Genomic DNA, 12,910 nt, shown 5'->3' with positions numbered 1-12,910 from the left:
TTTTCTAAAACTTGTTCTAATTAATTGGGACAATTGTTTCAACATTACATAGTCAAGCCCAAACAAATAAGTCATTCAAGCCCATCAAAATGCCATCCTAAATCAGAATTTTAAACCCAAAAGAAAAAGGGAAACAAAAATCTCAACACCACCATCATCAAACATCACGCATCATCATCTTCTTCACCATCATCACCATGTTCATCATCATACATCCATGGAAGCTTCTTGCAAGTTGCAAATCCACTGCTCATCTTCTTCTACGTGTAACCCATCAATCCAAACACCATCACCAACCTTCTCCTCCACAAGAATCACCACCCAAATCATCCAATCAAATTTGATTTTCAATCTGATTTCTCACACCATTTCACCTATAAATAGAGCAAGAATTTACTCAATTCAATTCACAAATCGATTGCAAACCCATCCTCAAAATTTCAGCAAGTTTAAATTCAAGAAAATTCATTTAAAAATCAAATTAAAAACTCCCTGCTTTTACAACCACCGCCGGCCACCTGAAGGCGGCCTCGCGCCGGCGTCTAGCCACCTCGCCGCCCTCCTGCTCGCCGTCCTCCCTCCTCTTCCCGTCGCCCACTCCTCCCTCTGTCTTCGTTCCTCTTTCGCGGCCCCCTTCTCTCCCCTCCCTTCTCGCTGCAGCCCACCGGAAACCACCACCACCAAAAACCCGCGGCCACCTCCCTCCTTGCCACCTGCAAAACCGACGCCACCCCAGCCCAAGCTGCGCACCAACCTCACGCAACTCCCCCTTCCCCTCCTCCTTTCCTCGTGCCTTTTCTCTGTAAACAAGACCAACATATGGTCTTTAAAAACAAAATAGTAAATTTAAAGGACCCAAGTTCATATTCCCTTGACCCATTAAAGAGTAAGTTGGCCCATTCTCATTTTCTAAAGCCTTATTTATTTATTGCTATATTTTTTGCTATTCTATTTTTATTTTCGTTTTCGTTTCTATTTAGATTATAACGTTTTAATTATTTTTCTGTGTTTTGAAGTTACTTTAATTATTTAATAAAGTCGTTGTTATTGAAATATAAATTTTAACGATATTATTATTATTATTATTATTATTGTTATTATTATTGTTATTATTATTATTATTATTATTATTATTATTATTATTATTAAGAATATAACGTTTATTAATTTATAACTTTGAAAATTAAGAATATAAAAGTACTTCTATTAATTATTTTATAATTAACGTTTTTCGAAAAGTTAAAAGATAAATTTATTTTATAAGTCGTTTTTTTAATTCAATCGAGTTACTAATATTAATTATTTAATAAACAAGAAGAGGTCCTTGGAGCTCAAGAAGAACGGCCCATCGAAAGTAAGGAAAACGAGTGCTAATAGAGGTTGAGGTAACATCTATTGCTAACACCCACAATCCCCTTCGCAAATGCGTTTATAGAAATGATTTATGAATTTGAGAAATGCTTTATGATTTACAACCATGTTTATGATATGATTCTTGTTTGGATTGTGGGATTCTCTTTTGATTTCAATTATGATTTTACGAGTGATTTTAATGAGCTTTACGAAGCATGATTTATGATTACGAATTGATTATTCTGTCAACCCATGAATAAGTAATGAAACATGATAACGAAAAGCGAAAGACAAGGTTCTGGCAGTATTTGATCTGTTCTGTTATGTTCTGATTCTGATTCTGATTCTGATTCTGATTATGGTCGTGCACGTACCCTCGTACCCCGCTACCCCATAATGGGTAACGTCTGTTTCTGTCTGATTATGATGGTACGATCTGGTGGGAGACGTCCTACATTCTGTTCATACTCGCCAGTAACCATGAATGAATGTTTTTAATAATATAATGGAAAACTATTATATTTCATCTTATTGTTTATCTTGAATTGCAAAAGATTTTATGAAATGATTTGCAAAAAGGTTTTACAATATTCTACTCTCCTTCTGTTTGCATATAAAATGAATTGAAATGAATTTACGTTGTTAGGGTAGTTGTTACTGGGCCTCGGCTCATGATTTTGCTTTTGGTTTTAGGTACCGAAGAGGACAACGGGATGGATTAGTGGTGAGGACGTATCCGTTAAAGCAAGGTTATTTAAGTTGAATAAATAAACTTAGTAGTTAATTATGTACTAAAACTCTAGCTTTAATTCTAAGAATTATTACGGTTTGTATTATGACAATTTAGTTAATATCACGAGTCTTTTGTTTCATTAATATTAGTTTACTTTAATATTGAATCATGCGCCTTGTATCTCTCAATAGAGAGGTACGGCATGTGACGCACCGACTAAATTAGGATTCCGCTGCTAATTATAGATTAATTAACTTAATAAAATTGATTAGAAGTCGGGGCGTTACAGATTGGTATCAAGAGCAAAGGTTCTGAGACCGAAAAATGAAGCCTTGTGGGCTTTATGCCAATAAATGCACTTTAGGAATAAAATGAACTAAAATAGGTGATAGTGAAGAAATTAGAACAATTGAAGAATTTGAGGATTAAGATTGAAGATTGAGTTCCAATTGAAATTAGGATTTTTAACTAAACTTTTAAATGAGTGTGAGTGATAGGAACGGGGAAATGGGAACGTTTTTCTTAAATATTTTGTGATAGATTGCACATGAGGTTGCAAGTAATTATGTATTTATGAATGTCAAGTACGTAATTTCTTATATGAAGTACTTACATGTAGAGTATGGCTTTAATCGGAAATGACGCCGATAACAATGAACTCAATGACGGTAATGGAAACCGTGGACCTGAAATGACTCTTGAAGAAATAAGGGCAAGGCTTGATGAACTAAGGAACGATCCCATCTTTGGAGACGCCCAAGTCGAAAATAATAACAATAATCAAATGGAATTGTTAAAATTAATGATGATGGAAATTATACAAGGGAATCGCCAAAAGACAAGAACTGAAGAAGAAGAATGCTCCAACATGTTCAAGAAGTTTGCCTCCCATAAGCCACCTACTTATGATGGAAAACCGGACCCAACGGAGTTTGAGGAATGGCTTAGCGATATGGAGAAGTTGTTCGACGCTACTCAATGTCCGGATAAGAATAAGGTGAACTTTGCCGTCTTTTATCTAAAAGGGCAAGCCGATCTTTGGTGGAAGAGCGCAAAAGGAATGCAAAATGATCCTGAATTTGGTTGGGGTAAGCTCAAGATAGCCATGCGAAACCAATTTTACCCACAATCTCTGCAATTGCAAATGGAATCGGATTTCGTCCATCTTAAGCAACGACAAATGTCAGTCTTGGAGTATGCGGTGAAATTCAACGAGCTTTCCCGTTTTGCCCCAGATATGGTCTCCACCGATAGGCAAAAGATGAACCGCTTTGAAGGTGGATTAAACCTCGATCTCCGCGAGCGCCTATCTTCTTACCTGAGCAACTCTTATCAAGAGTTGTATGATAGAGCTATCAACGTGGAGAGAATGATGAAACTGCGAGAAGAAATAATTGGAAATGCAAAGAGAAAAGGAAACACTCATGGAGGAAATTCAAGCCATGGGTCCTACAAGAAACCAAATGTTGGGAACTATGGAGGAAATAATCAACACTCTAACAGGCCTCAAGTGTGCAACAAATGCGGGAAACGTGGTCATATTGAAAGGAATTGTCGAGTTGGTACTGGACAATGCTACAAATGTGGGAGCAAGGAACACCAAGTTAAGGATTGCCCCCGACCAGCACCCCAATACCCAAACGACAACAGGAATGGACAAAATGGCCCCAATCGCGGAAACGGTGGTAATGGAAACTTCAACCGTTATCCTCCGCGCAAACCTCCGCAAAATGGAAGGGTGTTTGTGATGCAGAAAGATGAAGTTGATGGAAATAATGATGTCATTACTGGTACTTTCCTTATCCATTCTAATCCCGCCTATGTTCTTTTTGATTCGGGAGCTACACATTCATTTATTTCTTCATCATTTGCTAAACGCCTAAAATTGAAACCATGTTCTGAATTTTCTAGCATGTCTGTGACCATACCTTCGGGAAAATCTTTGGCTTGTGATGTCATGTATAAGGATTGTCCAATCACTATAGGAAGATGTGAATTCCCGAGTAACCTAGTCCAATTCGAACTAACTGACTTTGATGTGATTTTGGGAATGGATTGGTTGTCAAAGTATCATGGTGACATAAGTTGCCTTCACCATAGAGTAACCCTTAGAGGGTTAGATGGGAAAAAGGTGTCATACCGAAATAGGGTAGGTAAACCAAAAGTTAAGGTAATCTCTACCATGAAAGCCCTGAAGCTACTTAAAACAGGTTGTTATGGATATCTTTGCAATGTCTTGGAGAGTAAAGAACCGAACTTGTTTGACATACCCGTAGTATGTGATTACCCTGACGTATTCCCAGAAGAAATACCTGGCATGCCCCCACAAAGAGAAATAAATTTTAACATTGACCTAATTCCAGGATCTGCCCCTGTCTCTAAAGCACCTTATAGAATGGCACCCGCAGAATTACAAGAGTTAAAGAAACAATTAGATGAACTGTTGGAAAAAGGGTATATTCGACCTAGTGTTTCACCTTGGGGAGCACCCGTCTTGTTTGTAAGGAAAAAGGATGGAAGTTTGAGGCTATGTATTGACTATCGAGAGTTAAATAAGATCACCATCAAGAATCGATATCCCTTACCTCGTATTGATGATTTGTTCGACCAACTTCGAGGAGCAACCACTTTTTCAAAGATAGATTTGAGATCGGGATATCACCAACTTCGAATAAAACCCGAAGACATTCATATAGCCGCCTTTAGAACCCGATATGGACATTATGAGTTTGTAGTCATGCCTTTTGGATTAACTAATGCCCCTGCTGTCTTCATGGACCTAATGAACCGAGTTTTCAAACCTTATCTGGACCAATTTGTCGTAGTCTTCATTGATGACATCTTGATATACTCCAAAAGTCCAAAGGAACACGAAGAACACTTGAGAAAAGTCCTTGAAGTTTTAAGAGAGAATCAATTATATGCCAAGTTACAAAAGTGTGAATTTTGGTTAAAAGAGGTAGCGTTCTTAGGTCATATCATATGTGCTGAAGGAGTTTCGGTGGACCCTCAAAAAGTAAAAGCAATTGTTGAGTGGCCTAGACCTACAAATGTTCCCGAAGTAAGGAGTTTTATGGGTTTAGCTGGTTATTATAGAAGGTTCGTACAAGACTTCTCGAGAATAACTCAACCAATCACCCGACTTGTGAAGAAAACCACTAAGTTTGAGTGGACCGAACAATGCGAGTCAGCCTTTCAAGAACTCAAGAAACGTCTTACTACCCCACCCGTCCTTACTCTTCCTTCAGGCACCGAAGGCCTTGTTGTATATAGTGATGCCTCCAAACTTGGGTTAGGATGTGTTTTGATGCAACATGGGAAGGTCATTGCTTATGCTTCTCGCCAACTTAAGGTTCACGAACAAAATTATCCAACCCATGACTTAGAGCTTGCAGCTGTAGCGTTTGCACTCAAAATCTGGAGACATTATTTGTATGGTGTCTCATGCCAAATCTTCACCGACCATAAAAGCCTTAAATATATTTTCACTCAAAAAGAACTCAACCTAAGGCAACGAAGGTGGTTAGAACTTCTCAAAGACTACGATCTTGAAATATTGTATCATCCTGGAAAAGCCAACGTCGTGGCCGATGCCTTAAGTCGAAAACCGCGTGTCAACTCAATTTTAGAGCTTCCCGAAACCATATCTAAAGACTTAAGAAGAATGGAAGTGGAGTTAATCCGAAAGGAAGGAAGTTCATGCTTGAACATGATGGAAGTAAGGCCAACCTTGTTGGACGAGATAAAGGAAGCTCAAATTGGAGACTTGGAGTTGGAGAAAATAAGGAACGATGTAGAGAAAGGAAAGTCACCTGGATTTGTCATCCAAGAAGATGGTATCTTAAGGTTTCAAGGACGACTATGCATTCCAAGGAATGAAGTTTTGAAGCGGAGAGTTTTAGAAGAAGCTCATAACACTCCATATTCTGTTCACCCCAGAGGAAGCAAATTATACAAGGATTTGAAGTCAACATTCTGGTGGAGTAATATGAAGCAAGAAACTGCAGATTTCGTTGCAAAATGTTTAACATGTCAGAGGATCAAAATAGAGCATCAAAGACCAGCAGGATTATTGCAACCCTTGAACGTGCCAGAATGGAAATGGGACGCAATATCAATGGATTTTATCTCAGGATTGCCCCCATCCACAAAAGGAATGAATAGTATTTGGGTCATTGTGGATCGATTAACAAAATCAGCGCATTTCTTAGCCGTTAAGACGAACTGGAAGTTAGATCAACTGGCAGAACTATATGTGAACACTATAGTACGCTTGCATGGTGTGCCTAGCTCGATTGTTTCTGATCGCGATTCAAGATTTCAAGCTAAGTTTTGGAAAGAATTACAACATGCCCTTGGAACAAGGCTTGACTTTAGTACTGCATTCCATCCAACAACTGACGGTCAAACAGAAAGGACCAATCAAATTTTGGAAGACATGCTCAGGGCGTGTGTTTTGGATTTCCAAGGAAGTTGGGAAAAGTTTCTTCCAATGATAGAGTTTTCGTATAACAACAGCTACCAAGCAACTATTGGAATGGCCCCATACGAAGCGCTTTACGGGAGAAAGTGTAGAACACCTTTGTGTTGGAGTGATATTGATGAGGCTCGTATCATAGGACCTGACTTGATTCAAGAAGCGACTGATAAGATTCGATTGATTCAGTCGAGAATGAAAACAGAACAAAGCAGACAAAAGAGTTATGCTGATCGACGAAGAAGACCATTAGAATTTGTTGTTGGTGACCATGTGTTTTTGAAAATATCGCCTACCAAGGGAGTAATGCGGTTTGGTCAGTCAGGAAAGTTATGTCCAAGGTACATTGGGCCATACGAGATCTTGGATAGGGTCAACGAGGTAGCTTATCGACTCGCCTTACCGACAGACCTAGATAAAGTACATAATGTATTCCACATGTCGATGTTACGAAAGTATGTCCCCGACCCAAGTCATGTGATTAGACATGAACCTCTGCGACTGCGAAACGATTTGAGTTATGAGGAGAAACCGATTGAGATACTCGATCATAGGGAAAAACAACTTCGAAACAAAGTAATTCGTATGGTTAAGGTATTATGGGCTAATCATACTTCTTCTGAGACTAGGGGTGTAAATGAGCCGAGCCGGTCAATAAACTACTCGGGCTCGGACTCGTTTAAAGCTCGTTCATGTTCGTTCATTTATTAAACGAGCCGAGCTTGAACAACTTTTGAAGCTCGCTTAATAAACGAGCTTGAACATGAACATAGGTATGCTCGTTCATTTAAGTTCATGAACAACTCGTTCATTTATGTTCGTGAACAAGTTCGTCTAATTATGTTATGTATCATATTTTACCATATATACGTTTTTCAAATTAAACAAAAATCATGTTTTTGACTTTTGAAATGTATAATAGAATAAAAATACTTTGAAATAAAATTTTAATTGCTAAATTAGTGCTCTTTGACTCTTTCTAAATTATTAGTTTGTTTATCAAATAAAGTAATGTACTTTAATTTTTATTATTAGATATGATTATAATTTGTTAGATTTTCAAGTGGTTGTACTCTAAAGCTCGTTTAAGAATACTCGTTCATGAAAAAAGCTCGTTTATAAACTCGGATCGATTAATAAATGAGCCGTTCACGAACAGTTCGCGAACACAAAATCTTTTAAACGAACCGAGCTTGAACAGATTTTTGAGCTCGGTTAAAAGCTCGGGCTCGAGCTCGAGCTCGCATAAGTTAAATGAATATGAACATGAACAGGGTAAAGCTCGGCTCGGCTCGGCTCGTTTACACCCCTATCTGAGACCACTTGGGAAGTCGAAGACCAAATGAAATCAAAATACCCTCACCTTTTCTCATGAATGATAGGTATAATAAGCATTAATGTATGAACGACCTTGATTGAATATACTAAATTGTTTGTGCTTATATATTGAAAATGAATATTTTGGAAGTATAACTAATCTGGTGCACCGTTATTGATGCAAGTTCTTCTGAGCTCCAAGTTTCGAGGACGAAACTTTTTCTAAGGGGGTAAGGATGTAATACCCCATATTTTAAAACATATTTATTAATAACAATTAGTCTTAATTCGAAATTTTGAAATTCTTTTTAAAACGAGTGAAATAAATTTCGTTTATATTTATTCTTTCGGTTATTATTATATTATTAAAACGTTTTGGATTACGTTATAATTTATCGATTTACTAAGCTATTGTTTTAATCGATTTTAATATTTTATAAATTATATTAATTTATATTCATTATTGATATTATGATTAATTATTTTTAAAGCTATATCTATTTATGAAATTATGATTTTAAAACTTAATTCGTGGTAATTTGATACGAGCAATTATTTTTCTAAAACTTGTTCTAATTAATTGGGACAATTGTTTCAACATTACATAGTCAAGCCCAAACAAATAAGTCATTCAAGCCCATCAAAATGCCATCCTAAATCAGAATTTTAAACCCAAAAGAAAAAGGGAAACAAAAATCTCAACACCACCATCATCAAACATCACGCATCATCATCTTCTTCACCATCATCACCATGTTCATCATCATACATCCATGGAAGCTTCTTGCAAGTTGCAAATCCACTGCTCATCTTCTTCTACGTGTAACCCATCAATCCAAACACCATCACCAACCTTCTCCTCCACAAGAATCACCACCCAAATCATCCAATCAAATTTGATTTTCAATTTGATTTCTCACACCATTTCACCTATAAATAGAGCAAGAATTTACTCAATTCAATTCACAAATCGATTGCAAGCCCATCCTCAAAATTTCAGCAAGTTTAAATTCAAGAAAATTCATTTAAAAATCAAATTAAAAACTCCCTGCTTTTACAACCACCGACCACCGCCGGCCACCTGAAGGCGGCCTCGCGCCGGCGTCTAGCCACCTCGCCGCCCTCCTGCTCGTCGTCCTCCCTCCTCTTCCCGTCGCCCACTCCTCCCTCTGTCTTCGTTCCTCTTTCGCGGCCCCCTTCTCTCCCCTCCCTTCTCGCTGCAGCCCACCGGAAACCACCACCACCAAAAACCCGCGGCCACCTCCCTCCTTGCCACCTGCAAAACCGACGCCACCCCAGCCCAAGCTGCGCACCAACCTCACGCAACTCCCCCTTCCCCTCCTCCTTTCCTCGTGCCTTTTCTCTGTAAACAAGACCAACATATGGTCTTTAAAAACAAAATAGTAAATTTAAAGGACCCAAGTTCATATTCCCTTGACCCATTAAAGAGTAAGTTGGCCCATTCTCATTTTCTAAAGCCTTATTTATTTATTGCTATATTTTTTGCTATTCTATTTTTATTTTGGTTTTCGTTTCTATTTAGATTATAACGTTTTAATTATTTTTCTGTGTTTTGAAGTTACTTTAATTATTTAATAAAGTCGTTGTTATTGAAATATAAATTTTAACGATATTATTATTATTATTATTATTATTGTTATTATTATTGTTATTATTATTATTATTATTATTATTATTATTATTATTATTAAGAATATAACGTTTATTAATTTATAACTTTGAAAATTAAGAATATAAAAGTACTTCTATTAATTATTTTATAATTAACGTTTTTCGAAAAGTTAAAAGATAAATTTATTTTATAAGTCGTTTTTTTAATTCAATCGAGTTACTAATATTAATTATTTAATAAACAAGAAGAGGTCCTTGGAGCTCAAGAAGAACGGCCCATCGAAAGTAAGGAAAACGAGTGCTAATAGAGGTTGAGGTAACATCTATTGCTAACACCCACAATCCCCTTCGCAAATGCGTTTATAGAAATGATTTATGAATTTGAGAAATGCTTTATGATTTACAACCATGTTTATGATATGATTCTTGTTTGGATTGTGGGATTCTCTTTTGATTTCAATTATGATTTTACGAGTGATTTTAATGAGCTTTACGAAGCATGATTTATGATTACGAATTGATTATTCTGTCAACCCATGAATAAGTAATGAAACATGATAACGAAAAGCGAAAGACAAGGTTCTGGCAGTATTTGATCTGTTCTGTTCTGTTCTGATTCTGATTCTGATTCTGATTCTGATTATGGTCGTGCACGTACCCTCGTACCCCGCTACCCCATAATGGGTAACGTCTGTTTCTGTCTGATTATGATGGTACGATCTGGTGGGAGACGTCCTACATTCTGTTCATACTCGCCAGTAACCATGAATGAATGTTTTTAATAATATAATGGAAAACTATTATATTTCATCTTATTGTTTATCTTGAATTGCAAAAGATTTTATGAAATGATTTGCAAAAAGGTTTTACAATATTCTACTCTCCTTCTGTTTGCATATAAAATGAATTGAAATGAATTTACGTTGTTAGGGTAGTTGTTACTGGGCCTCGGCTCATGATTTTGCTTTTGGTTTTAGGTACCGAAGAGGACAACGGGATGGATTAGTGGTGAGGACGTATCCGTTAAAGCAAGGTTATTTAAGTTGAATAAATAAACTTAGTAGTTAATTATGTACTAAAACTCTAGCTTTAATTCTAAGAATTATTACGGTTTGTATTATGACAATTTAGTTAATATCACGAGTCTTTTGTTTCATTAATATTAGTTTACTTTAATATTGAATTATGCGCCTTGTATCTCTCAATAGAGAGGTACGGCATGTGACGCACCGACTAAATTAGGATTCCGCTGCTAATTATAGATTAATTAACTTAATAAAATTGATTAGAAGTCGGGGCGTTACAAATCCTATTTCCGAAAATTAAACACCCCTAATATGTAGTATATGTTCTACGTTTTATTACCCTTGATAAATTGGGATACAAAAATGATAGAAGGCTATCCTAATTTCAATGTATTTTTCCTTTAAAAAAAAGAGTTGACAAGTTGGATACTCGATACTATACACAATACATGTTCTACATTTTATTTGAATAAAAAATGACATGCAAATGTATATGAGAACTTTTATCTTGTTCCCAACTACATTTATAGTTAGTACGTTGTACTCAACATCCATTTTTTTTCTTCTTATTGATCGGTTGTACTAAATCGTAAATAAACAAAACCGATAAAGTTAATACAAAAAAAAAAACACTTGGTACATGTACCCAGCTCTAAATATACATCGTACTTAGTGGCAAGATTATTAACTAAGGAGTATGAGTTGAGTGAGTACCTAAAATATATGCAGTGAAGTGTTTAGATTAAAGTGGCAATAAGACTATTGCGGTATTGCCCTTAATAAAGATAGTTGACAAATTAGTTAAAAAAAATTAGGATAATTAGTTAAATGAATAATTGGTACATGGAGTTACTGTGCGTGTCCTCCAAATATCAAATTACTGATTATTTGCTTCTAAATAAATCAACAACTCTATGGCTTCACCCCACCTCATCAAAATAAAGAAAGACCATAATCCATGCAAGACCTGAGGCATATTTTAATTTTGAGCTTAACAATAAAATATTTCATTGGAAACAGAAACAACCAAACATACTTATTTAAAAAAGAAATTAAGATAATTAGTCAAAATGAATAATTGGTACATGAAGGGAATTACGGTTCATAAGGAATAGTAACAAATCTTCAAAGTGCGAAGATGTAGTAAAAACTAGTATAGGACCCGTGCGATGCACGATTTACAAATTTTAACTTTAAGTGCGAAGTTAAATTAGTTTAGAAAAAAAAGTGGATTTTTCATTCTCATTTACACCCGTCACCCATAATTTCTTGTTAGGTATGAAAATCAATTAACATCCTATACTATCTCAATTTTTTTATCGTGTTACCCGTACCCATTTGGTTACATGCCTTATTAGTCTTTATTAGAGATGGACAATGAGTCGGGTCTGACCTAGCCTATCCTGACACAGCCCATAGTGGGTTACGTGGGTCGGACCCACTTACGACTCATGACACAATGTGTCATGGGTTGAGTTTTTTCAACACAACCCATTTCCCCATCGAACTCGACACAGCCCACCACGGCACATCCGACCCATCCAACCCAATACCAACCCACCCAATACATGAACTCAACCCACCGAACCATTTCTAATTTAAACTATTTTGTATGTTTAAAATGCTAAAAAAAAAATAATCTAATTTTATTGTTTAAATATACATTAACCACATTTATGTGAGTATGTGAATAACATATATTAATTCATTTAAATTCATATAAAATTTTGTAACTTTTTAAACCTTAAAAAATCGCCTAAACCCGCCTAACCCACATCAGTTCGTAGAACTCGTCTAAACCCACCAGACCTACCTAATACACCTGACCCATCGGAGTCACATTTGGCCTAAACCTGTGGTAACCCACCAAATCCATCGGACCCACTCGACACGCACAACCCACCTAATTAAGTATTTATGAAAAAAGAAACTACATTGGCTAAAACTCAAAACCAAACCCACCACGTCACCATGGAGAATATTATTTTATCTGTATAAATGTTCATCACTTATATATCAAACCACTACTTATTCACGTCTAAACATGGTGGAGATAGATGAATGTCCATTAAATCTGTTCCACCGATTTTTTTATTTTTATTATGATTTAACATATTTATATGGAGATATCGTAGATAATAATGTCATGCAATTGAGAATAATATTTCTCAAAAAGTCATAATATCTTAGATATTAGTTACTTTATTTGGATATAGTGTTCGTATTTTATTGATATGTTTCCATTGTATACTTCGTAAAAGGGTAATAATAAAAATTAAAACAACCATTAACAAATTATTACTAACAGCTTATTGTTATATTGTCAAATCGGTTGTTGAGTATTCCACGATTTTGGTCAATATGAATAACATA

The sequence above is a fragment of the Spinacia oleracea genome, chromosome 3 (assembly GCF_020520425.1).
Source record: "Spinacia oleracea cultivar Varoflay chromosome 3, BTI_SOV_V1, whole genome shotgun sequence".
Lineage (NCBI taxonomy): Eukaryota > Viridiplantae > Streptophyta > Magnoliopsida > Caryophyllales > Amaranthaceae > Spinacia > Spinacia oleracea.
Note: the sequence above shows the minus strand (reverse complement) of the source record.